The sequence below is a fragment of the Balaenoptera borealis genome (genome assembly GCF_965194805.1).
Source record: "Balaenoptera borealis genome assembly, contig: HAP1_SCAFFOLD_847, whole genome shotgun sequence".
Classification (NCBI taxonomy): domain Eukaryota; kingdom Metazoa; phylum Chordata; class Mammalia; order Artiodactyla; family Balaenopteridae; genus Balaenoptera; species Balaenoptera borealis.
The window spans coordinates 99,449-125,739 of NW_028123355.1; the positions used below are offsets into that span (position 1 = coordinate 99,449).

A 26,291-nucleotide genomic window follows, 5' to 3' on the forward strand; every position below is an offset into this window, starting at 1 on the left:
TTTTTCGTTAAAAAAGTTCTGCTCGATACTGTTTCTTTATCTAACTAGGCCTAAATATAACAAATCACTACTATACAATATTCTAGTGAGGTATGTTTTCTGGCATATAACGTGTAAAATATTAGGGCTTTTTGGCTTGATGTAGTTCAGTGATTTAAGTTGAATAAAGAAAAGGTGGATATATTTTCTGGAAAAATAAATATATAAAAAGCAGATACTAGAGGGGAGTTAACACCTAGAAACAGAGAAGACCACAGGGTAAAAGGTGAGTTTCTCGTTTGTTTTGCTTTTAGCCTGAGACTACTCCAGAGTTACATCTGACAGGGAGGCTAAAGCTTCAGTAGAAATCAGCCTCATTCTTGTGGAGAACTAGGAGACACAGTTCAGGGCAGTCATAGCTTCTGGAATCTGAAGGTGAAAATGGCAGAAAGTACAGAGTTAGGGAGGAGAAGCCCCAAACTCTGTGTATCAATTTTACCCAAACATCTGACTGACCCCTGAACCAGACAAGCATGGGACTGACTTCAAAAAAGCCAGCTACAGCTCAAAGAATAGAACGTAAATTTAGCTGCCTCCCATTTCAAAGCAACCATTCAAAGCAAATGGATTTCAAAGCAACCATTTTAACTACTCATCACAATATTCTTCTTCTTCTCTCAAAGTCAAATTTTGAGGCTGAGAAGATTCGGAGAAAGGAACCCTTCTTAATCATATACTTGTATTTAAAGGAAGGGGGAAAAAACTGCACAATTTTGTTGCTCAGATCTTCCAGTTGGCTTACAATAAGTCTTAAGACTTATTGATACTCACTCTATCTCTGATTCCCAAACAGCAGTAGGAGGATTTCAAGATTTCATTTTGCAGCATGATTTTTGTATTTAGTTTCTGTAAACTCCAAAAATCTTATGCTTGAAGAAAAAATATTTTCTCCAGGGTCTGGTGGAGACTTGTGCCACTGGATAATGTCATGACAAATGACTGTTAAGTGGACTAGTTTCTGTAACCCTTTTTCATCTTCAAAGCACTCAGCAAAATCTGCTTTATTTTAGTGTTATTAAAGGACTTCAGAAAACATTTCAGAAGAGCTGAAAATAACACCTGTCAAGCTGAATTGGGGGATGGGGATATCTGGATAGATTCTCTAGAGAGATGATCCTGAAGAAGTTGTCTGTGCTGGAGCCCTGGAATCCTCAGAGTTCACAGAGGTGACTCACCAGTCCTTCCTAGTGAAAGCTAACAGTTTATGCCTGACAGAGAACACTGTAGTAGCCTCTCTCACAAGGGCAACAGGTGACCACCTTTCCTCAAGAGATTCATTTCTTCTCCCGTGGGTCACAGGCTGGGAATTAACATTAAATTGCAACCTAATCCAACTGGAATGTGTTGATAAGAAAGAGCATATACACTTATAGAGGAGATATAAGAATTAGCTTATATTAGCAGGAGTTGAAGGAATGACCCAGGGATTGCACTTTGGGGGTACTTGCTGAGTAGGCCAGAATATAAGACTGCATAAGCAAGAATTCTCAGGACATGAGGATTTAACACTCAGGCAAGGGCCCCAGAAAATAGAGATATCTCCACACTCTAGAAGAATGAAGAAAGAAATGTCCCATGTTGAGCAACAGACATAGCTGAGTTGCCATGACAGAATAAAGAGGCTACAGGAGGAGAGAAAGCTGGATAGAATAAATTACGTGAGTCCAGAAAACCTACCAGAGGAGAGGTTTTCAGGAGGAGCCAGAATACATACCACTCGCCAGGGCCATCCAAACTGCATTGATGAGCGGCATCGGCAACACAACAGGTTAAGTGGTAGCGCTCTTCCGTAAGGCTGAGTTGATGACAAGGGAGGCAGTAACAAACTTGGAATTGTTCATCTATGGATCTCAAAATAACAGGAGTGACCTCCAATGTCAGAAAAGCAGCTAAGGTTCATGTGACCTAAAGGTGGTGGTAAAGATAGTGAGCATAGTGTTCCAAAGGGCAAAAGAGACAGGCAGCCAGCTTGGGTGCTGTTAACGTCTACAGCAAGAAAATGGCACGCATGGCGGAGCAGAAAGAGAACAGTAGTCACTCCGGTAAAAAGTCATAATTCTCTCCTCAGTTTCTGGAACTGTGTCTATTTGAAGATCCATAGCTCATTTATTGGTGAAGAGCCAGATAGCTAGAACAAAGGGTTTTTTGCAACAATGCAGTCAGTACATAGGACAAGGATTTCTTCAGTTCTTCCGCAAAGAGACCTATGGCCTTTTCCTTAGGTGACAGTAAATTAAGGAGAGAGCTACAGTTTGATTCTGAAGGCTGTCTGCTGGCAGAATTCCCTTAAGAGGCTAATTAGCTATGGCCCACCCATATTATAGAGGGTAATCTGTTTTACTCAAAGTTTACCGATTTAAATGTTAATCTCATCTAAAAAATACCCTCACAGAAACACCTAGAATAATATTTGACCAAATATCTGGTTGCCATGGCCTAACTAAATTGATACAGAAAAGTAACTATTCCTTTATGTAATATTTTTTCTGTCTTCATTTTCTCCTTCCTCTTCTCTCTGTTCTCTTCTTTCTCCTTCTCCTTCTTCTTAATATCTTTATGCCTTTGTTTGTGTAGAAAGGAGATTAAGAGGTAATAACCAAGAAAGATACATGCAAACACTAATCAACTGCATTCTTATGGTAACCTATAAAGATCAAACTGTGAGAAATCATGATTATTATAAAATAGTGTTATTAATCATGACACAGAGGTTTTGTGTGAAATGAATATTTTGATTTTATATTTTTCACCTGCTGATTCTTAATTTACTTCCCAATTAACTTACAAAGTTTTTCAGTTTTTGACGGCAACAATGATTTTTTTAAAAAAAGTGTTAACCATAGTTTTCCTGACAGCAATATGCAAGAAAAATGCTATGTTTGATAAGTCTGAAACTTACTTAAAAGATTGCAATCTTTACTTCTGTGTTCTCTGTTAAATGTCAGCTATGTTTGGCCATTTACTTAGAGCTAAAATGAGTAGTCAGTTAACCTGATAAGATATAATTCACAGTGCATTTTTCAAGATGCTCTGAGGGAGAGTCAGGTGAGGTCCCCAAAGCAAGTTGTACATTCCATCCTGTTGTTTCATATACTGAGAACTGTTGTTTCGTGAAGAAAAATTCAATCTACGCTTTTTATTATTGATTTTTCTGTTATGTAAAGACATGCAATAATATTTAGAAAGGGCTAATTTCTACTTCATGCACTTTGGAAAAGAAGAAGTATGGAATGACAAAACCCTAAACTTTTAGCTAGTTGGCTTAACTTACTGATGGGAACATTTTGATACATTCATTTAACTAAGAAGTATTTTTTGTGTATACTATATCAGGTCAGGCACTGTGCTATACAATGAAATTATTATGGTAAATATAAGGTACATTGTGTGCTTCCTCTTAAAGCTTGTAGACTATGGAAAAGAGATAGAAATAAAAATGTCAAAACCATTATTATAGAATGGGAAGTACAGGGTGTTATTCCCTGGGCCCCTAATTAAGAGTCAGGGAGCTTGATTTATTCAAGTATAGTGGAATACTTAGAAGACAGGAAGAAGTATTCCTGTATCAATTGGTAGAGAAGTCACTAGTATTTTTGTGTCTAGGAGAAAATGCAAACTATCTTTTGGATTACCATTCTTTTTCAGACTTTTCCATGGCCTGGCCCCTTCTCAGTGATGCTGACTGAAAGGGATTAGGGATCTTTTTGCCCCAGAAAAAGTTACAACAGTGGTGGCAATAGCTAGAACAGATAGTGTTGCATCCTGTTGCAGATACTCCTTGAGAGGAGGGGATGATGTTATCACAGATTATGAACCTGGTATCTTCTCTTTGGACGAAAAACATGATTAGAACCTCTTTATAGATTGTCCAGAATGAAGTCCGCTCACATTAAAGGCTCCAAAGACCTCAGAGGGGAACTCACGAGGAAGCAAGAGGGCATCTTTATTTGAGATCCAGAAATATCTCCAGGACCTGTTGGTTTGTCTAGATTATTCCTCTGTGGTTATGTTTTGAGTCTTTGCAGCACCAGCCACCCAGGCACAGTGGCAGACCCTCAAAACAGAGACTGGATGTGACTGTGCATAAGAGTTCTAGCCTTGGACAATAAGCATGAGCCTTTGTGGGACCCTAGAGAATCTTTCCAGGAATATGACTCACTAGATGAATCATCAAAATAGAGACCAAGATTCACTAGAGTGTGCTAGACATTTTTTTTCCAGTTAAGGTTTATTGGAACTCTGTGGTCTAATTTACAATGCTCAAATCTTCCAGCAGTCAAGGAAAATCTTTGCAACTGATATTTTTGTAATTTGGAGCTTCCGGCAAAGGGAGGCAGCTTCCATCCAGACGTGCCCCTTGGGGTTTTGGACTCCCTGGGGTTTTAATGACCCTGACATAACTAGTAGGTACATTGCTTTTATTTTTTGTTTTGTTTCTGTTTTTTTGGTTGTTGTTTTGTTTTGAAGACAAGGTGTTAGAAACCACAAACATTTTTTTGTTTAATTTTTGTTGAAAGAGGGTAAGATTTAACTGGGTTGGAGATATACACTATCCATTGGGGTGGGAAAAATTACTTTAAAGTTTTTTAATATAATATATATATATATATATATATATGTATAGATATATAGAGACATATATACTACTGTATTTGAGGAAGATCTGATTATTGTTATAGTAACCTCTAAATACCTGATCAAGTATTTCAAAATGATTTGCTCAGTGGTCTGTTTAAAATTGTAATTTGAGTTTTTCTTTATAATGAAAATTCCCTGTAAATATTTCCTCTATGTCTGTATTTAGAAAGTGTTATTTTTGAAAATTAATTATACACGAGTAGACCTGTATGTTTATGTTACCTGAAAGATTGATTATAGTAGGTCTATTTATACATTAGACTAAGCATTGAGGGGATGAATATCCTTGTCTGAAGTTTCCAAATCACATCAAAGAAATAGAGCAAAAAATATATATGTAATTAACAATGATACAAAAATATTGGTCACTTTTTACATTTCATAAAGAATCATGGCTACAGATTTTTTTAAAGTATTATTACTATTTTTAATTTCAGGCAGTTTTTTTTTATTGGAGTATAGTTAATTTACAGTGTTGTGTGAGTTACAAGTGTAGCAGAGTAACATTTTTTTGGTAATACAGTTTATTACAAAATATTGAGTATCGTTCTTTGTACTATACATAGGTCCTTGTTGTTTATCTATTTTATATATAGTAGTATGTATATGTTACTCCCAACTTCATAATTTATTCCTCCCCCCCACATTTCCCCTTTGGTAACCATAAGTTTGTTTTCCCCTTTGGTAACCATAAGTTTGTTTTCTTTATCTGTGAGTTGGTTTCTGTTTGGTAAATAAGTTCATGTGTATCATTTTTTCTTTTTTTAAGTTCCACACTCTAGTGATATCATATGGTATTTGTCTTTCTCTGTCTGACTTAACTTTACTTAGTATGATTAACTCTAGTTCCATCCATGTTGCTGAAAATGGCATTATTTCATCTTTTTCATGTCTGAGTAGTGTTCCGTTTTATTTATTATATATATATATATATATATATATATATATATATATATATATATATATATATATATATATATATATATATATATATATACCACATCTTCTTTGTCCATTCATCTGTCGATAGATATTCAGGCTGCTTCCATGTCCTGGCTATTGTAAATAGTGCTGCAGTGAACACTGGGGTGCATGCATCTTTTTGAATTATGGTTTTCTCCAGATATGTGCCCAGAAGTGGGATTGCTGGATCATATGGTAGTTCTATTTTTAGTTGTTTAAGGAACCTCCATACTGTTCTGCATAGTGGCTGTACCATTTTACATTCCCACCAACCGTGTAAGAGGGTTCCCTTTTCTCCACACCCTCTCCAGCATGTATTGTTTGTAGACCTTTTGATTATGGCCATTCTCACTGGTGCGAGGTGGTTCCTCATTGTAGTTTTGATTTACCTTTCTCTAATAATTAGCGATTTGAGCATCCTTTCATGTGCCTGTTGGCCATCTCTATGTCTTCTTGGGAGAAATGTCTATTTAGATCTTCTGCAATTTTTTTCATTGAGTTTTTCTTTTTATATTGAGCTGTGTGAGCTGTTTGTATATTTTAGAGTTTAATCCCTCATGGGTTCCATCGTTTGCAAATATTTTTTCCCATTCTGTAGGCTCTTTTCGTTTTGTTTATGGTTTCCTTTGCTGTGCAAAAGATTTTCAGTTTAACTAAGTCCCATTTGTTAATTTTTGTTTCCATTTTCATTGCTCTAGGAGGTGGTTCCAAAAAGATTTTGCTACAATTTATGTCAAAGTGTCTTCTGCCTATGTTTTCCTCTAGGAGTTTTATAGTATCCATTCTTACATTTAGGTCTTTAACTCATTTTAAGATTATTTTTGCGTATGATGTTAAAGAATGTTCAATTTCATTCTTTTACATGTAGCTGTCCAGTTTTCCCAGCACCACGTATTGAAGAGGCTGTCTTTTCTCTACTGCATATTCTTGCCTTTGTTGTCATAGATTAATTGACCATAGGTGGTTGGGTCTACTTCGGGGCTCTCTTTCCTGTTCCATTGATCTATATTTCTGTTTTGTGCCAGTACTATGTTGTTTTCATGACTGTAACTTTGTAGTATGGTCTGAAGTCAGGAAGTCTGTTACCTCCAGCTCGGTTTTTCTTTCTTAAAGTTGGTGTGGCTAATAGGGGTCTTTGTGTTTTCATACAAATTAAAAATTTTTTTGTTCTAGTTCTGTGAAAAATGCCATTGGTCATTTGATAGGGATTGCGTCGAATCTGTGGATTGTCTTGGGTTATATGATCATTTTAACAATATTGATTCTTCCAGTCCAAGAACATGGTATATCATTCCAACTGTTTGTGTCATGTTTAATTTCTTTAATCAGCATCTTATGGTGTTCAGAGTACAGTTCTTTTGTCTCCTTAGGTAAGTTTGTTCTTAGGTATTTTATTTCTTTTGATGTGATGGTAAATAGGATTGTTTCCTTAATTTTTCTTTCTGATCTTTTGTTGGCTTTAAGTGGGCTTTAAGGCTTCAGTTCCCCCCTATACTCCTGGTCTAACCACACACCTGGGGGGGCCTTCAGGCAGATTTTTTTAAAGCTATTTGAATGTATGTTCAAGGGCAGCAACAAATCTCTCATCCTTGGATTTAATACATCTTTTTATTGCATTATAGATGAATTTACTTTATAAGATAGTTACTTACCTTTGCTGTGATAGGTTCACCAGTTCTTTTATAATAAGTTTGGTTCAGCTCAGCATCTAAATTCTACAAAATTAGTCTTGCTCATTTCCATTTAGATGAGCGCCTGATTAAAGTACAATGGCACTCTGACTTCTTAATATAAACCTTTACATTTTTTTATAGGAAAGTTTTACACAGTTTAACACAATAAAATTTGATGCCATTCAAGCACTATATATTTGTCTTAGTTCATGTTTTCATTATGATGTGCTTGAGTTCTAAGGTTTGTGTAAGTGTATAAAGATTTCTAGTAACATTTTCCCCAGAATAGTATTTTAATTTTTATCAGGAACTTGAACATTAATAGTTAGTATATGAGGAGAAACATGTGAAGAATAAAGAGGTGAATAAAGATGAAAAATTAAAAATTGAGGATAATAATGAGGATGTGAACTAAAACCCTGGCTGCATTGTCTTCTATGAATAATTTTCCAGACTTTACTGAGTATATCCATGTTTTCTCATTCTTCTCAAACATTGGAAGGGCTTTCTTTCTTTTAAATCTCTCAGTAATTATTCTTGTTATCCTCTACTAGTGACTTATGAAAGAAATTTCTCCTGCCGTTACTTGATTTTCTCTGTTTCATTAATCTCTTCCTGTGTATTGGATCATCACATCAACATTCAAATATGCTCTAGAATCTCTTACCTCAAATAGAAAAAAAAAAAAAAAGACAGTAAAAATATTAGTTAGATCTCTGAAATAAATGTCTGGTCCAGAAAATAACTTAATGATATGAATTCTGGCACAGACATCACCTTCTTAAGTCCAGAGAAATGTCTTTCTTTGATTTTTTCCTCCTCTAACACATTACTGTGCATTGTCTTATTGGAACAAGCTACTAAATCTCTCCAACCCTTCAACGTGTCATTGAATTCATATTCTGCAACTTCCTGTCCCAATAATGTTAATCTCACCATTTCTTTTATCCCTTGTTTGATTATATAGAAAGTAAAGATAATATCTGTAGCAGACATAAGTGGTTGCCTACCTCACTTTCAATCTCCCTACTTGGTTATTTTGTTCATGTTTTTAATTCTCTCCCATAGGACTCACTGTTAAATCCTGCGTACTCTAAGCTGATCATTAAAATCTTTTTCTCTTTGCCAGTGATAGATCTAGGGATGATTATGAAACTTTGATCCTACCCTAAAGATAAAAAATATATTTTAATCATGGTTAAATTTGTATTCATCTTCATTTACATTTGGAGAAGTCTGCTGGAAAGAGTCTGGGGAAAGTTTCCCCTTTAAAAAAGAAAACTCACACAAGAAGAGTTACCCACATTTTCTACTACACGTTCTCATGTTTACACACAGAGTCATAACCATTTTACTCTCATGAAGGGAGGAAGGCTGAGAACAAAGGTGCTGAGGAGGGCAGGTCAGAAAATAACGCAAAAAGCTGGGTTCTTGATGACATCATTCAGCCACTGAATTAAACAACCCTGGGGGTGCCTGACCTTTAGAGTCTTTGCTATATGAGGTAATAAATTTTTCTTACTGAATTGGGATTTTCTATTTTTTTCAGGCAAAAGAATCTTATATAGTGTAGTACTTACCCACAAGTCTGGTGAGATGATTTAATAAGTTAATTCACATATACCACATAGCAGAGAGCTTGGGACATAAAATACTTAAAAATGGAAATTATTACAATTGAATTTTCCCCTCTTCCTCTCCTTCTTCTCCTTCTTCTTCTCATAGTATTAGTATTAGTAATAATTAGTACTGTTTTATTTTACGATTTCATGCGGTCTAAGTAAATTTAATTTCCCCAATAGCAGTACCATGCATCTTTATGAAAGAAAACAAGAAACAATATCCAGCAATTAGATAAACACATAACATTTTCTGTAGTTTAAGAATCATCTTTAGGCTTACAAGATTTTCAGATGTAGGGGATTTTAAATGCCTACTCCGTTCTTCATTACCTGCTGAGTTATCCATGACTTAAATATATGCCTCATCCTTATATTTTTACCATTAGACTCATATGCCTCCTTCAGGGGTGATGCATTCTACTCAATAATGACAGATAATGATATAAAATTTAAGCAAATAGTAATGTTATAAATGGACCTTAATCATTTCAAATCTTATGTTTCTCACTCAGAAAGGACCAAGCTTTCCAAAATAGTAGTGGACCAGATGGAAGAAATGTAATATTCAAAGGCAAATCTATATATGTTACTTCAGATATATCAAGTAAAGGTAAAAATGGATATTTGTTTCTAAAGAGAGATAAAAGACCTTGCTAATTTTCATTAAGTACTTAGTCTTAATGAATTTCACTTAAATCCTAAGTAATTTTTAAATAGATCTTTATTGGAGTATACTTGCTTCACAATACTGTGTTAGTTTCTGCTGTACAACAAAGTGAATCAGCCATATGCATACATATATCCCCATATCCCTCTTGAGCCTCCCTCCCATCCTCCCTATCCCACCCCTCTAGGTCATCGCAAAGCACCGAGCTGATCTCCCTGTGCTGTGCTGCTTCTTCCCGCTAGCTAACTGTTTTACATTTGGTAATGTATGTATGTCAATGCTACTCTCAGTTCGCCCCAGCTTTCCCTTCCCACCCAATATCCTCAAGTCCATTCTCTATGTCTACATCTTTATTCCTGCCCTGCCACTAGGTTCATCAGTACCATTTTTTTTTTTTTTAGATTGCATATATGGAATCTATTCCATATATATGCGTTAGCATACGTATTTGTTTTTCTTTTTCTGACTTACTTCACTCTGTATGACAGACTCTAGGTCCATCCACCTCACTACAAATAACTCAGTTTCGTTTCTTTTTATGACTGAGTAATATTCCATTGTATATAGGTGCCACATCTTCTTTATCCATCTAGGTTAGTTCTATGTCCTGGTTATTGTAAATAGTGCTGCAGTGAACACTGTGGTACATGTCTCTTTTTTGAATTATGCTTTTCTCAGGGTATATGCCCAGTAGTGGGATTGCTGGGTCATATGGTAGTTCTAGTTTTAGTTTTTTAAGGAACCTCCACACTGTTCTCCATAGTTGTATCAACGTACATTCCCACCAACAGTGCAGGAGGGTTCCCTTTTCACCACACCCTTTCCAGCATTTATTGTTTCTAGATTTTTTGATAATGGCCATTCTGACCGGTGTGAGGTATCACCTCACTGTAGTTTTGACTTGCATTTCTCTAATAATTAGTGATGTTGAGCATCTTTTTGTGTGCCTCTTGGCCATCTGTATGTCTTCTGGGACCTAATTAAACTTAAAAGCTTTTGCACAGCAAAGGAAACCATAAATAAGATGAAAAGACAACCCTCAGAATGGGAGAAAATATTTGCCAGTGAAACAATAGATAAAGGATCAATCTCCTAAATATACAAACAGCTCGTGCAGCTCAATATCAAAAAAAAACAAACAATCCAATTAAAAAATGGGCGGAAGACGTAAATAGACATTTCACCAAAGACATAAGTAATTTTTTGATTGACTTGAATGCCAGCTTTATATTCAGAGTGGTCAAGTTCAAATAATTTTTGGGAGAACTGAGCACACATGCAACAAAATGTGAGGACATTAATCGAAATTTAAGGACTATAAACTTTCCAAATAACTCTAACATAAAATCAGTGAAAAAATTTAAGCAATATATAATAGTGACATAACTGTTGCTTCAGTCTTCTTGTAAATTAAATATAAATAACACCGATAAGTAAATTTTCTTATATGGGTTTAATAAAAAATGGTTCTTGAAAATTAAAAAAGAGAAAAATTAAGTACATAATTACATTGGAGTCAAAGTACATTTTATTGTTGTTGTTGTGATAACAGTTGCTAATTTTCAACAATACAGGACTTGTTGCCTAACTATAATTTTCTTTGTTCCAAATAGATTTTTCAAAGCAAAAATATGACATAAATTTTGCCCATAAGATGATTAGACAAAACTGGCATTGGGATGGAAAATCATGTGTTTCAAGACCCTTCACACCAAGAGATATTTAGGCATTATTACTTAGATTAATTGAGCTTTTATTAAAGCTAATTTTCTAGTATTCACACTTCAAAATACAGATGGAAATAAAATATATAGTTCTCAATTTGGCAGGAGTGTACTATACAATTTATAATAAAGTTGATTTATATTAATTGCTAGAAAATTTATGGGCAACAGATTTATTTTAATGGAGTCATTTATTGTCCTAATTTGTTTTATTGATATTAGGATCCGGACATCTTGCTGTTTTAAAAGGATACTCAAGCACAGGGAGATCAGCTCCGTGCTTTGTGACCACCTAGAGGGGTGGGATAGGGACGGGGGAAGGGAGAGGCAAGAGGGAGGGCATCTGGGGCTATATGTATATGTATAGCTGATTCACTTTGATATACAGCAGAAACTAACACAACACTGTAAAGGAATTATACTCCAATAAAGCTGTTAAAAAAAAAAAGTTAACAAACAGCAAATTAAAAATGGATGATTTTTTTAATCCATTTACAATTAATTAAATAGTACATTTTGTTTTCTTTTCTTTTTTCTCCTTATGATTGTTGTTTTTCATTGTCGCCCCTATGTCCTTATGCTAATAAATAAAGTTGGTTTCTGCTAAATACAGTATTGAAAATCAAGAAGGAAATACACTATTCTCTTATTCTCCTTTAATTTGAAAATATGTGTATTGGCACCACTATATTGCTTTCAGTTAACGTTAATTTGTGTGTACTTTACATTTTTTATCAGTCTTGCTAAGGGTTTCTCTTAGTTTCCTGTTGCTGCTGTAACAAATTAACACAATCTTAGTGACTTAAAACACCACAAATTTATTATTTTACAGTTCTGGAGATCACAGTTCAAAATAGGTCCAACTAAGCTACAGTTAAAATGTTTACAGGACCCCATTCCTTCTGCACATTCTGGGAATCCATTTTCTTGCCTTTCTCAGCTTCTAGAGGCTCTCCCCAATCCTCAGCTACTGGCCCCCTTCCATACTTACAGCCTGAAATGAAATCATTCTCACTTTGCTTCCACTGTCACATCTCCTTTTCTGACTCCGACACTTCTGCTTCCCTCGTCTACTCTTTTTCAAAATAAGGACCTTTGTGATTACACTGGCTCACCAGGGTAATTCAGGAAACGCTATGGAGATCCTAACTTAACTGCATCTGCAATGTCTCTTTGCCATGTAAGGGAACATATTCCCAGGTTCTGGGAAATAACACTTTTACAACTTGGGAGGGGGTATTATTCTACTACTACAGAGTTTATCAATTTTATTAAACTTTCAAAGATTAAAGCTTATGGCTTTGTTATTTTTCTCTATTTTATATCTTTGATCTTTGTTCTCATCATTCTACTTTTTATCCTTCTTCTTCCTCTGGGTTTTAAATTTTCCTTTTTCCTTTTTAGAATCTTGAGATGGAGGCTTAGCTTATTGATTTTTTAAACTTTCATATTTAAATGATAAAGTATATCCAAAGACTGTTTTGCCTCAATCATATAAGTTTTGATAAGGGAAATTTCTATTTCCATACTGTCAATAATATATTTTAAATTCCCATTGCATTTTTTTAAAGAAGTGTTAATTTAGACACGTACTGCTAATTCTCAAACACATAAGATTATCTCATTATTCTTCGCGAAAACACTTATTCATTTATGTATGTTCACAGAACATATGATCCTTTGTGACTTATTGAGACTTGTTTTATAGCCCCAAAGACTATGTATTTTAGCTGCCAGATGTAGTATTCTATAAATTTCTGTTAGGTAAGTTAGATAATAATATAGTTTAAAACTTTTATATCTAGAACAGATATAGCAGAGGAGAAGGGGTTGAGAGGTGGGCAAAATGGGTAAAAGGGATCGACTCTGTGGTGATGGATGATAACTACACTTTTGATGATGATCCCGTTGTGTATTGAATTACAGTGTTGCACACCGGAAACTTTTATAATGGTATACATCAATTTTACTTCAATAAAAAATAAAGCTTTTATAGCATTACTGATTTTTTTGTTTTTAATTATGAGAAAATCCTATTTGAAATAGCTGTGGTTCATTGTATATTTTTCTGTAGCTCCTGTTAATTCTGTCAATGTTTTAAATGTATGTTGCTTTGTGTTATTACTGGTTATTTTCTAAATTCAGCTTTTTAATCTTTCACTTTTCAAAGTGACTTAAATTATGCCCATTAGCCATTATTGTAAGTAAAATACCATGTATTGTTGTTTTGTCCTTTGTACTTTAGTTGTCACTCATTCTCCTTCTATTATGTGTTATGTATCCACAGTGTAGTTTTTTCTTTAAAGAGTTAGTAACTATTTAATATATTTTATAAATATTATTTTATAGTTAAATTCACAATTTCCCTTTCCGGTGATCTTCATTTCTTCCTGCAGATACGTACATCAGTAAATTTGTGCTCATTTTTGTTTGTTTGTTTTGGTTTGGTTTGGTTTTCTTTGTCTTATCTGAAGCGCTATCAACAGTATTCCTTGCAGTCTGGTTCAGCTAGCAACAAATTCTGCCTGTTCTTGTTTATTTGAAAATTTCATTATTTAACCTTAATTTGGGGACAAAATTATTAGTAGATATAAAATTTGGGGGTTACACATTTTTCCTATAATTTCATTAAATATATGATTTTATTATCTCTGGCTTCACTTGTTTCTGATGATGTTAGCTCTCATTCTTCTTATTGTTGTGCCAGAATATAATGTATCTTTTTATTTTCTGGTTAAATATTATTTTCATTTATGATGCTTGACTATGATGTGACTTTCTTTGAATGTATTCTATTTGTGTCTTGCAGAATTTTTTAAAAATAAGTTTTTGTTTTTAGAAAAGATTTTAGATTTATAGAAAAATTGAAAGGGTAATACAGAGAGTTCCCATATACCCAGCCCCGAGTTACATTCTGCACCCATCCTGGATTCCCCTGACCTCTTAAATGATTTTTTTAAATTTGTTTATATTAATATTTACTATTTGAGCTGTAAAGCTCTATGGAATTTTACAAATGCTTAGTGTCATGTATCTGCAATGAAAGTATACAGCATTGTTTTGAAACGCTGAACATATTCCCTGTGTTTCATCATCATTTCTAGCCCTTCTTTAATCTACTGGCCATTACTGATTTACCATGCCTATAGGTTCTGTCATTTCCAGATGTCATATAAGTAGAATAATTCAGTATGTAGACTTTTGCTACTGGCTTCTTTCATTTTACCCTATACATTTAATATTCATCCATATCCTTTCATGGCATTTTAGTTCATTTATTTTTCTTCATTGAATAATATTGCACTGTTTGAATGTACCACACTTTGTTTATCCATTCATCTATTTCTCTCTTGATTGTCTTTGTCCCTTGTGAAATACCAGTTGACTGCATTTCTGTGCATCTCCTTCTGGGCTGTTTATATGGTTTAATTGATCTATGTGTCTATTCTTGAGCCAATATCATACTCTCTTGATTACTGTAGCTTTATAGTAATTCTTGAAATCAGGAATTGTTAGCACTACAGCTATGCTGTTAATCTTCTATTATTGTTTTGGCAATTTTAGGTCTTTCTCCTTTCCACATTAACTTGATATTAGTGTGTCAATATCAAGAAAATAGCTTACTGGAATTTTGATTGGAATTGCATGGAATATATAGATACAGTTAAGAAGAATAAACATCTTAATAATATTGATTTTTCCAGTCAGTATACACAGAATAACTCTTGATTTATTTAATCTTTGTTTTCTTTTATCAGCATTTTATACTTTTGCACATATAGTTCCTGTACATATTTTGTTAGATTTATATTTAAGTACTTCATTTTTATGGTACAATATACATGGTATGTTTTTTTTTGTTTTTAATATTAACTAGAAATTTATTTTATTTATTTATTTTATTTATTTTTGGCTGTGGTGGGTTTTTGTTTCTGTGCGAGGGCTTTCTCTAGTTGCGGCAAGCGGGGGCCACTCTTCATCGCGGTGCGCGGGCCTCTCACTATCGCGGCCTCTCTTGTTGCAGGGCACAGGCTCCAGACGCGCAGGCTCAGTAGTTGTGGCTCACGGGCCCAGTTGCTCCGCGGCACGTGGGATCTTCCCAGACCAGGGCTCGAACCCGTGTCCCCTGCATTGGCAGGCAGATTCTCAACCACTGCACCACCAGGGAAGCCCAACATGGTATGTTTTAATTTCAAATTTCATTGACTTATTAAATGTATGTGTGTTTATATTTATATGTACGGTATATATACAAAATACATATATATGTATGTATAGCATATACACAAGAATATATACTAAACCATGAATCCTGTGACCTTGTTATAGTCCTTTATTATTTCCATAATTTTCCAAAATTATATTTTTCTGCAGAGACAATCATGTCATCTGCAAGTATAGACAGCTTTATTTAATCCTTTCCAAGCCAAATACTTTCTCTTTTTTTTTCTTTCTTGTTTTAATGTACTAGCTAAAAATCTCAGTAAAACGGAGAGTAGGAAGAGTAAAAGAGAATATCTTTCCTTTTTTCTAGATTTTAGTGAGAAAGTTTTCAACTTCTTAACATGATATATAAATATTTTTATTTCACGTAATGCTTGTGTCTGGTTTTGGTATTATGGTAATGCTGACCTCATAGAATGAGTTTCCTCAGCTTCTGTTTTCTGGAAGGGATTGTGGTAATTGGCACCATTTCTTTTGATTTGGTAAAATTCACCGGTGACTATCTGAACTGAAGGTTTCTTTTTTGGAAGGTTTTTGATTATTGATACAATTTTTTTTTAATAGATATGGGCCTGATCAGATGACCTGTCTCTCCTTGTGTAAGTTTTAAGCATTTGTGTCTGTGAAGAAATCATTCTGTTTCATCTAAATTATAGAGTTCTGCTTGTTGTTCTTTACTGCCTTTTTAACATTCATGAAACAGGTCAGGATGACGTCTCTTTAATTTCTGATATTGGTAATTATTTTTTCTTTTCTTTTCTTTTTCTGTTAACCTGGCTAGAGGTTTATCAGTTTTGCTGGTCTTTTCAAAGAAGTTTTTGGTTTCATTGATTTTCTCTACTAAAGTTTTCAGTTTCAATAACTTATGCTCACATATGTATTATTTCTTTTTACTTTCTGCTTACACTAATATTAAATTGTTCTTCATTCTCTAGTTTCCTGAGGTGGAGCTCAGATTACTGATTATAGATCTTTCTTCTTTCTGAATATATGCACTTAATTTTCCTCTCAGCACTGCTTTCTCTGTATCTACAATTTTTTTTAAATTTTTAATTCTATATTATTGCTTTTTAAAATTCCTCTTGAGACTCTTCTCTGTGAACCACATGAGCTTGAGAAAAATGTATATTTTATTGTTGTTGAGTGGAGTATTCTATAAATGCCAATTATATTAGTTTGATTGCTATTACTGTCCAGGTCAAGTCTATCCTTACTGATTCTGTACCTACTTGATCTATCAGTTTTTGCTTCACATATATTGAAAGCTTGATGTCAGATTCCACAACTTTAGGATTTTTATGTCTTTTTGGAGAATTGATACTTTTATTAATATGTAATGTCCCACCTTTTCCTTGGTATTTTTAATTAAAAAAAATTTTTTTTTAACATCTTTATTGGAGTATAATTGCTCTACAATGTTGTTTTAGTTTCTGCTGTATAACAAAGTGAATCAGCTACATGTATACATATATCCCCATATCTCCTCCCTCTTGCATCTCCCTCCCACCCTCCCTATCCCACCCCTCTAGGTGGTCACAAAGCACCGAGCTGATCTCCCTGTGCTATGTGGCTGCTTCCCACCAGCTATCTATTTTACATTTGGTAGTGTCTATATGTCAATGACACTCTCTCACTTCGTCTCAGCTTACCCCCACTGGAATGGTTTTGACCCAGAAAGAATGTCACCTATAAACAGTCTCAGTGTGAAACAAGATAGAGAACAACCCCTCAGGGAGCTCACTGTAAGGCTGGAGGCAAAGCCCCTCCTACACTTTTCTTCACTCCCACATGGAGCAAAAGACTCAGTTATGTGTTTAGTCCAAATCTTGTAAAGCAGCACTGGCTGTAGGGGCTAACCCTGCCCTTTGTTTCCAGGTGTCCCAAGCTGATTCTTAAATCAGCCTTGTTGAAATTAATATGCCTACTCCAAAGTTTTTAGTTTAGTATTAACTTAATATGCCTTTCTTATTCTCTTTACATTTTTTGAATTATTGGAATTTATTTTTAGAATAGTTTTGAGCTTGCAGAAAACTTGAGCAGCATGTTCAGAGTTCCCATATACTCCCCCTCCCACTCCTTCCCTTGCCCTCATTATTAACATCTTGCCTTGGTGTGGTAAGCACGTTAAAATTGAACCTACATTGATACATTGTTATAAAATAAAGTCAGTTATTTTAAGGGCTCACATTCTTTGTGATCTACAGTTCTGTGGGTTTTGTCAAAGGCATGATGTTATGTACCCACCATTACCACCACATCATGTGGAATAGTTTTACTGCCCTAAAAATCCTGTCTGCTCTAGCTGTTCATCCTTCCCTCCTCCCCTCCCCAATCCCTGGCAGATTGTTCTTTTTTTCACTGTGAATATGATAAATTCCAGATTTTCTCCAAATATATTATGGCAAATTATACTCCAACACATGGAAGGGAAGTATTATCACAGTAGTTTTTTTTCAAATATAATCAGACTGGGTTTATGCCTCTCCTACAAAGATTGATAATAATAAAGTATATTGTCTCTAACACTTGTTCACCTGAGTTTGGATTATATAAGAACTACTGAAATAGGCCACCAATCTTCCAACTCTTGTGCTAGAAAGAGCCTCTTTTTTTTTTTTTTTTTTGTCTAAACCATACTAGCCTCTAATGAATTCAGCCAATTAAAGGAACTAAAGGTTTCTTTTCTCATTGTTCCTATGATCTATATACTCTGTGTGCCTACAAGATGCCAGTATTAAGAGTTCATTCCTTGCATATTCTCTGTCCATCACCACTGCCCTATGCTATGAGGAAGTGCTTCTTCTCCACCCCTCACTTGGGTTACAGAAGGATTAGTCTGTATAACCACTTACTCTAGGCTAAGTGAGGTCTTTGAGTGCCTCATAAGGCCTCTTTAGCCATAGTTCTTGATGCTCTGGACTTATTGGCATGTTCATAGGAGTTTTTGTGGAAATGTAGTTACCTGGAAGTGCTGAGGTGTTTGTTCGCTTGTTTGAAACTTGAGTAACGTAAACACCTTGTTCTTCTGCTTAATCCCCAAGGATTGACATGGGGATGGTTCAATTTCTCCTTTTAGTATATTCAGTAGACTAACACAGCAATGTGCTGTGTTCTCCTTCAATAGTCCTTGTTACTCCCATTTACTACCCACATGGTAAGAAAGCTGTCCTACATGTTTATCTCAAACTTACATGGAGAAATTTGAGAAGAGTCAATTAGTAGAACCATCCATAATGTCAACTACTCGTAAGGGTCTATAGAGGCAAACATAGATACATATATCCATGTCTGTCTGTCTATCTATCTATCTATCTATCTATATCTCCTCTGGAAATTTTTTTCCGTGATACATTAGTTGGTGGGAACGAATTTTTCATAGAATATGTAAAGGCCATTTCATAGAATATGTAAAGGCCATATATACAAACACATGTTTGTATATATTTCATAATTTTCTATGTATATGCAGATAGAAATCTACACACCAAAGTTCTACTTCATTTATGTAGTTATTAAGGTTATTTTTATAATGAAATGTTAAGATTTCAAAGAATTTTTATCTCCTAATTTTCTCCCAAATATTAATTGAATTACATAGGGGAACATGTAATCTAAATTCCTAAATAGTTATATCAATATTGATGCTAATTTTCAACGCTTTTTTCATCAAGTGTATATATTAATAAGATGTGTGAAATTTTTTAATTCTAGTAATAGCTTTAGGTATAGATATTTTTTTTTGATTTGTATGTGTGTGGTGTGTTTTATTATATATTAGTCTCTTAAATCAAATAGAAAACAAAAAGTGGAGCTACAAACCAAAGTTACAACAGGATTAGCTTTTCTCATCGCCCGTCTATCTACTTTTGTCAGAGGTCTTTATTTCTTCATAAGGCTTTGAGCTACTGTGCAGGGTCCTTGACTCCAACCTGAAGAACTCCCTGTGGCAGGCGGGTCTGGTGGTTAAGAACTCTTGATTAACTGGGAATGTCTTGATTTCTCCCTCATTTTCGAAGGAAAGTTTTGCTAGATATAGGATTCTTGGTTGATGGTTTCTTTCCTTCAACACTTGAAGTACATTGAGCCATGCCATCTGGCCTCCGAGGCTCCTGATGAGAAATCTGCTCTTGACCTTCCTGGCAAATCTTCTCTCAGCTTCATAGAACTTTCATAATGTACCTTATCGTGTCTTATGCAGCAGAACATTTTGTATAGTATCGTGAAGTCAGTTAAGTTGTAACATTATTTTGAGACCAGAATTTAAGGAAAAGGAATTGAATATTTCAAGTGTAGACATTATGAGGTCTTTAAAATTATTACAGATTTTCAAACTAGAAATAAAAAGGCCACTGGAAGTATCCTACAGATTTTAATTTATAACAAAGTGAATACCAATATCTAATAACACACGTAAAGAAAAATTTCTTTGGGATCCTTTTTCCTAAGTGTAAAGGGGCCTTGAACTCAAGAAGTGAGAAAACCCCTGTGGTTTACCCCCAGCTGTGATGCGTCCATTTCTTGCTCTGACCTCAGAGTGCACCACTGTGATGTACTTCACAGAGCCCTGTAACAGGGGCAGCTGGGCTCAGGTTTTTGGTCCTTAGAGCCCAGGAAGCTGCTTTTGGTGACCTGACGGCCTTGGACCTACAGTTAGCTTGTTTTTTCCTTGTTTCTGCCATTTTGTTGATTTATTTTTCTCTTTTCTCTACTCTTTTTTATCTTTCTCATTTTTCTTTCTTCTTTGCCTTTTTCTCATTTTTCTCTCTTTATCATTTCTTTTAGTTTTAAATTTTTTCTTCTCAATTTTTTGGTGTTTCTTTTCCATTTCTTCTGCTTTCTTTTCTTCCTTTGTTCTTTTTCTCATTTGTATCTTAATTTTAGTTAGTATTGCTAGATTAGTACAGTTAGCATAGTCAGTACTGTTGGTATAGTTAGCATAGCTGGTGTAGTTAATACTTGATTAGCATAGTTAGTGTAGTTAGTGCTAGTTAGCACTGTTGGTACAGTTAGCGTAGTTAGCGCTGTTAGTAGAGACAGCACACTTAGCACTGTTAGTACAGTTAGCATTGTTAGTGTAGTTAGCGTTGCTAGGTAGTGCTGTCAGTCAGTGTAGTTAACAGGTCACCATGATGCAGGGCCTCACAGCCAACTCTGCTGACAAGGAGGCTCATATTGATGGCTTTGAGATCCTCCGCACCATTGGTGAAGGCACCTTCAGTAAAGTAAAGTTGGCGCGGCACATTCTGACCGGGACACAGGTGGCTCTCAAGGTGATTAAGAAAAGGCATCAGAGCGTCGCAAGTGTCCAGGCAGTTTTCCGGGAAGTGTGCAGTATGAAGCTCCTGAATCACCCCAATATTGTAAAACTGCTGGGGGCGATTAACACAGAGGAGGCATTTATTCTGGTGATGGAGTACCTCAGTGGGGGGGACATGTGCCACTATTTGAAGATCCATGACCGTATGACAGAGGCGGAGGCCCGAGGCCCGTTCCGGCAGCTGCTCTCCGCCCTGCAGCACTGCCACCAGAGGGGCATCGTGCATCGGGACCTGAAGCCAGAGAACATCCTCTTTGATTCCAACATGAATATCAAACTTACAGACTTTGGCTTCAGCAACAAGTGTGATGACTCTGGACAAATGGACACAATCTGTGGCACACCCCCTTACTTTGCCCCGGAAATCTTCCTGGGGCAGAGCTACGGCCCTGCGGTGGACGTGTGGAGCCTGGGAGTAGTGCTCTACGCCATGGTAACTGGGTGCCAGCCCTTTTGGGGAAAAGACTACCAGGAGCTGCGGAAGCAAGTCCTAAAAGGGAAATACCACATCCCACCTTATCTGTCTTTGGAGATAAGGGATCTATTACAAAAAATGATTGCCCTCAACCCCAGTGACAGAGGCACCTTACCTGACCTCATGAGTCATGCTTGGTTAAACATGGGCCAGAAGGAGCCACTCCAGCCACCCTGTGAAGAGGACCTGAAGGTGACAACGGTGACGACTCCGGGCTTGACTTGCGACCAGATCCAGGATGCTGGAACAGGCAGTGTGAGCGCCAAGAAACCCCAGGTAGGGGCCTCCATCGTAACTGTGAGGCCCTTCTGTCGCGGGGACCTCAGCGGCAGTGAACTTGAGCCTTCTCAAAGCCCTGTGGTGTCCCCCCTGAAAAGCAGGTGGCTCTACCAGGGAGAAAACGTGCAGCTGCAGGAAGACCAGCAGGCGGGGCAGAAGACCGGTGAGTCTGCCTGTCCCCCACCCAGCCTGGAGGCGAGGACTGCCACCCCCAGCCCAGCCCCCCAGTGTGGCACTGGGACATCCCCCTCTACCAGCAGCAGGATTGGAGCCCCAGAGGGAACCAGCTGCCCCCCGGGTGTGTCCAACACTGGAGGGTCCTCCCACACTGGGCAGCCTGAGAGTGTGTCCTCATCCACTCCCTCTGGCCACAGCCAGAAAAAGCAAGGGGTGGCTAGGAGAATCTGGAACTTTGTTTTGAAACATCTTTGTTGCAAGCTGCCCAGCAAGAGGCGTCATAATAAAGTGAGCCCATGTGAACCCCATGCATGACCGAGGCAGTAAGGTCAGGCCGCCGCGCTCCCTGGGGCCCGGTCCAGTGGAAGATGAGGGTGTTCTCTGCGCGGCCTTCAGAAGCATCGTATCCAAGACCCTGGCCAGCTCAGAGGATGGTCCGGAGCAGCCCGGGCGACCGAAAGCGAGGCCACCGTGGCTGCAGGTCTGCCCCTCAACCCCCACCTGGGTGAAACTTCAGAGACTGGACTGTCATTCCTGGGTCACGTCTCCCCTCCCCCACTCTTCTGTCTTCCGTGTTGGTGGGGGAGGGGGATAGTTCTTGTTCCAAGGACTCCTTGGTTCTTCCAATTCTAGTTAATAAACTTGATGCTCGGGCTTCCCTGGTGGCGCAGTGGTTGAGAATCTGCCCGCCAATGCAGGGGACACGGGTTCGAGCCCTGGTCTGGGAAGATCCCATGTGCCGCGGAGCAGCTGGGCCCGTGAGCCACAATTACTGAGCCTGTGCATCTGGAGCCTGTGCTCCGCAACAAGAGAGGCCGCGACAGTGAGAGGCCCGCGCACCGCGATGAAGAGTGGCCCCCGCTTGCCACAACTAGAGAAAGCCCTAGCACAGAAACTAAGACCCAACACAGCCATAAATAGATAAATAAATACTTTTAAAAAAAAACAAAAAAAACTTGATGCTCCAGAAAGATGTATCACACCCTGCTTTGCATCTGCTGTGATGTATAGTGCTCAAGGAGACACCTAGAAAGACAGAAGCTGAGAGATTGGAGTGTGGATGCACAAATAGAGTTACTAGGAATGGGAGAAGTACAATTTAAACTCAGTTACTGGGGCGCACACTTCCACTCCAGCACAACGCAGTGCTTTACATGTTTACATGGCCCCAAGGTATTATAGGACACATTCCCATTAGCTCTGTTGCTTCTGGGCCGTGCTCAGGAACTAGGTCAATACAGATGCTCCTGGGTGGGGATCCAGCGTCCACACTGCTCAGTTCCATCCTTTTCCATAAGCCCGAGCTCACCCCCAGCCTCCTCCCCACAAACAGGTGGAGGTCAGCTCATGACTCTCACAATCCTCAGGTTCTTCCAACCTGCTTTGATCCTTGGGGAAAACCAGCCAATTGTTGGCTTGTCTTTCCCAAAGTTATCATCCTCTTTATTTCTAATGTGGAACACCTACCTCTTTATTCAATTTCAGATTTTATAAAATACTGGAAAAGTCTTTGGCTTTAAGCTGCTCTTTTCTGCTTTCCTACAACAAATGTCCACTGAGAAAGAAAACAGAAAACCATTATCTAATTGAAATTGTAGGAGCAAATATATGTAGAAAAAATATATATACCTTAATACTGTCCCATTTGTATACGTATTTCTGATCAGTGCCATTTGTATAGCTTCACTATTAATTGTCAATTCCTTTGGGGTAACCTGGAGTCCCTACTGACATGCAAACATTCTCTGAGAAAACAGCACTGCTATTACCACTTAACTATGCTTTAAGGTAAATTAATTTGTCAGCTTTGTTGGTATGACCACTGACAGTCACTAGACTGCAGCTCGTTAAGATTGGTTATAAAATGTGTTTTGCTGGAGGGCGGGGGAGAGGAAGTTTCTGAGCCCAGTTGATATTCTCAGACTAATTCACAGTGTGGTCTTGGGGGCTGTTCCTGTCTCTGGAATAGAAGCGGCCAGAGAGTGAAGAATTACAAGAACATTTACTTCCTTCATTTCCTCTTTAGTTCTAAATATATCTCAATGTCCAAAAATAAAAGGCTATGTAATATATTTCCAGTTTTTCTTTATGAATAGGATCAGTAAATAATTAATAAAAGCAAATTAAAAGTGAACTTGTCACAAAGGGAACAATCCTTTGTCTGACATTAGTGAACAGCCTGGTTTTTAATATAAAATATTTTATAAAAGAAAATTATGCTGAGTTGCACTCAGGGTAATTAACTTTTCAGATGCAATAGCTTTAAACTATTTATGTTGCTTGAAAATAATTACTTGTAAGCAATTTGTTTCAATTTTATAAACTAGGGCCAGTTATTATAGGTATTACAGAAGCAGTAATTGCTATTCAGCAGGGTGACGCTTTGCTCTGTCCTCTCAGCGACTCCTGGTTGGAGATACGGGGGCACAGGACGGTAGGGAATTTGTAGCTGCTTTGCTTTTAACATCATTGTGTTAAGGCTGCAAGAGACTAGCTTATAAACTATGAGAGTCAGGCAAAGAGTTTGAACCTACACTATAAAATCCTGTAGTTCTACCCTCTTTACAATATCTGGCAAATCATTCATTTCACTAGGTTTATAGAGAGCCATTTAGTAAAATGAAATGGGTATCCTATGGGTAAAGATCTAATGTCTAGTGCAATCTAGGGCATTATAGTGCTACCTTCCAGCTCTTCTCTCCCAGTGTCTTATACTGGAGTTAGTGATGTGCACATATCTATTCATAGTTCCTCATTCCAATGAACTGTAAGGTCTTGAAATTGAAGGCATGACTTAGCAAAACTTTTTTCAAGGAGCAGGCACACAGAATATGAGTGCTGATTACATTTCATAATTAAATTCATTTTTTTTCTAATATAAACATTGAATTTCTCCTTAGCTTTCATACTAAGAAGACCTTGCAACTCACAAGATTTGACAAATAACTCACCTCTTTGATTACATGTTTATTTGCATATTACTCTTTACCTGATATGAGAAAGAACACAGCTAAATACAGTTGTACTGGGAGTTTTGTACACATGTGGAGGGATGAGAGAGAAAGGGTGTCGCTAACAATGGATTCTGACAGCAAGAGGGAGGCAGGAGGTCCTTAAGGACAATCCCTATGATTACTTAGTGGTGGAGCTGAGGGGGGTCTGTATTCCAGTGATGTTTGTTTTTGTTCTGTTTTTATCCTCATAATTGTGTATCTGAGCAGCAACCCCCTGATTGGTTTTGTATTGGTTATTAATTATTTACTAATTATTAATTACTAATACAACCTCTGTATATATTTTGTAAAATTTATCTATATTTTATAAAACATATTTTATGTTATTTATTAGATAAAACTTTTTGTAATCTTGTAAAAAACATTAGCAAGGGTTAAAATGATCATCCAATTTTTTTTCTCTATAGTAAATATAACAGGGACTTTTGGAAGAAAGAACCATTTTAATGTGTGTAATCTTCCTAAACTGTATATGTGGGAATCCATATGAAAATGCCAGGCTGGCCAAACCTACTAGATACATAAATACATACTCGTTAAAATGTTGAATGATGGTTCAAAATCATGGCTCAGTTTGGAACCATGACTAGAAAGAGCTAGGAGAATGGCAGTTAGATAAATACTTAGTATTTCTAAAGGGATGTGGGACACAGTACCTCTTAAACATGGCATGCCCAAGAGTCACATGAAAAGGAATTGTAGTAAAGGGGTTTTGACTTTTCAATTCTCATTCAAGATTATAAACCAACTCTGGAATCATATGTGAACCATACCTAATCCTTGCTTGTTGCTCAACCTATTGTGTCTAACTCTGAGAAGCAGATTTCAGAGGGACAAAGGGAAAGAAGTTTGCAACACTAGGCCTATGAGTTAAGCCCTGCTTAGTTCTCCTCTTTGATTTTACTGTGTACTGATATAGTATACGTCAAAGCATTTTATATAATCTGCACACCAAAGAATTCACACTGAAATGTGGTTATGGCACTAAAACTATCTTGCCAAAAACCATTCTCCACAGAAGAGGAGTGAATGTGTGTTCCCAAACTTAACTTAAAGTGATAACCTTATAAAATCCTTTGAATATCGGATGTGACTGGTGTGTGAACTAGATAGTGTCCTATTCAAAGATGCTTCAGGGTGTTTCCTGAAATAGATGTACTTATTTGGATTGGCTATATTTTCTGTCACTCCCTGTCTGAATTACAGGAAGCGCTTCATCATTAGGTGACCTGATTTGACCCCAGTTCCTCTCCCACAACTTCTCTATATGGTAGCCAGAATTGTCATTAACAAACAGAAGTTCAGTCTTTCTAAATTAGCTCCCATTTCACTCTGAATATAAACCAAACTCTTCAAAATGACTTAAAAGCCCCACATGATTACCCCTCCCTTAGTTCTCAGACATCTCACATCACTGAGATGCAGCGGGAGCTCCGGTTCACCTTCTGCTTCTCCGGTGACACTAGCTTCATAGCTTTC

General features: G+C 36.8%; 1 long non-coding RNA gene across 1 annotated transcript in view; it reads left to right on the forward strand.

Annotated features, from left to right (window-relative positions):
• Nucleotides 1-26,291, forward strand: part of LOC309621688 — a 253,188-nt gene that overhangs the window by 81,278 nt on the left and 145,619 nt on the right. The window contains exon 5 of the long non-coding RNA XR_014240159.1: nucleotides 15,351-15,505. This is a non-coding gene — a long non-coding RNA (uncharacterized lncRNA). The remainder of the gene's footprint in view (nucleotides 1-15,350; nucleotides 15,506-26,291) is intronic.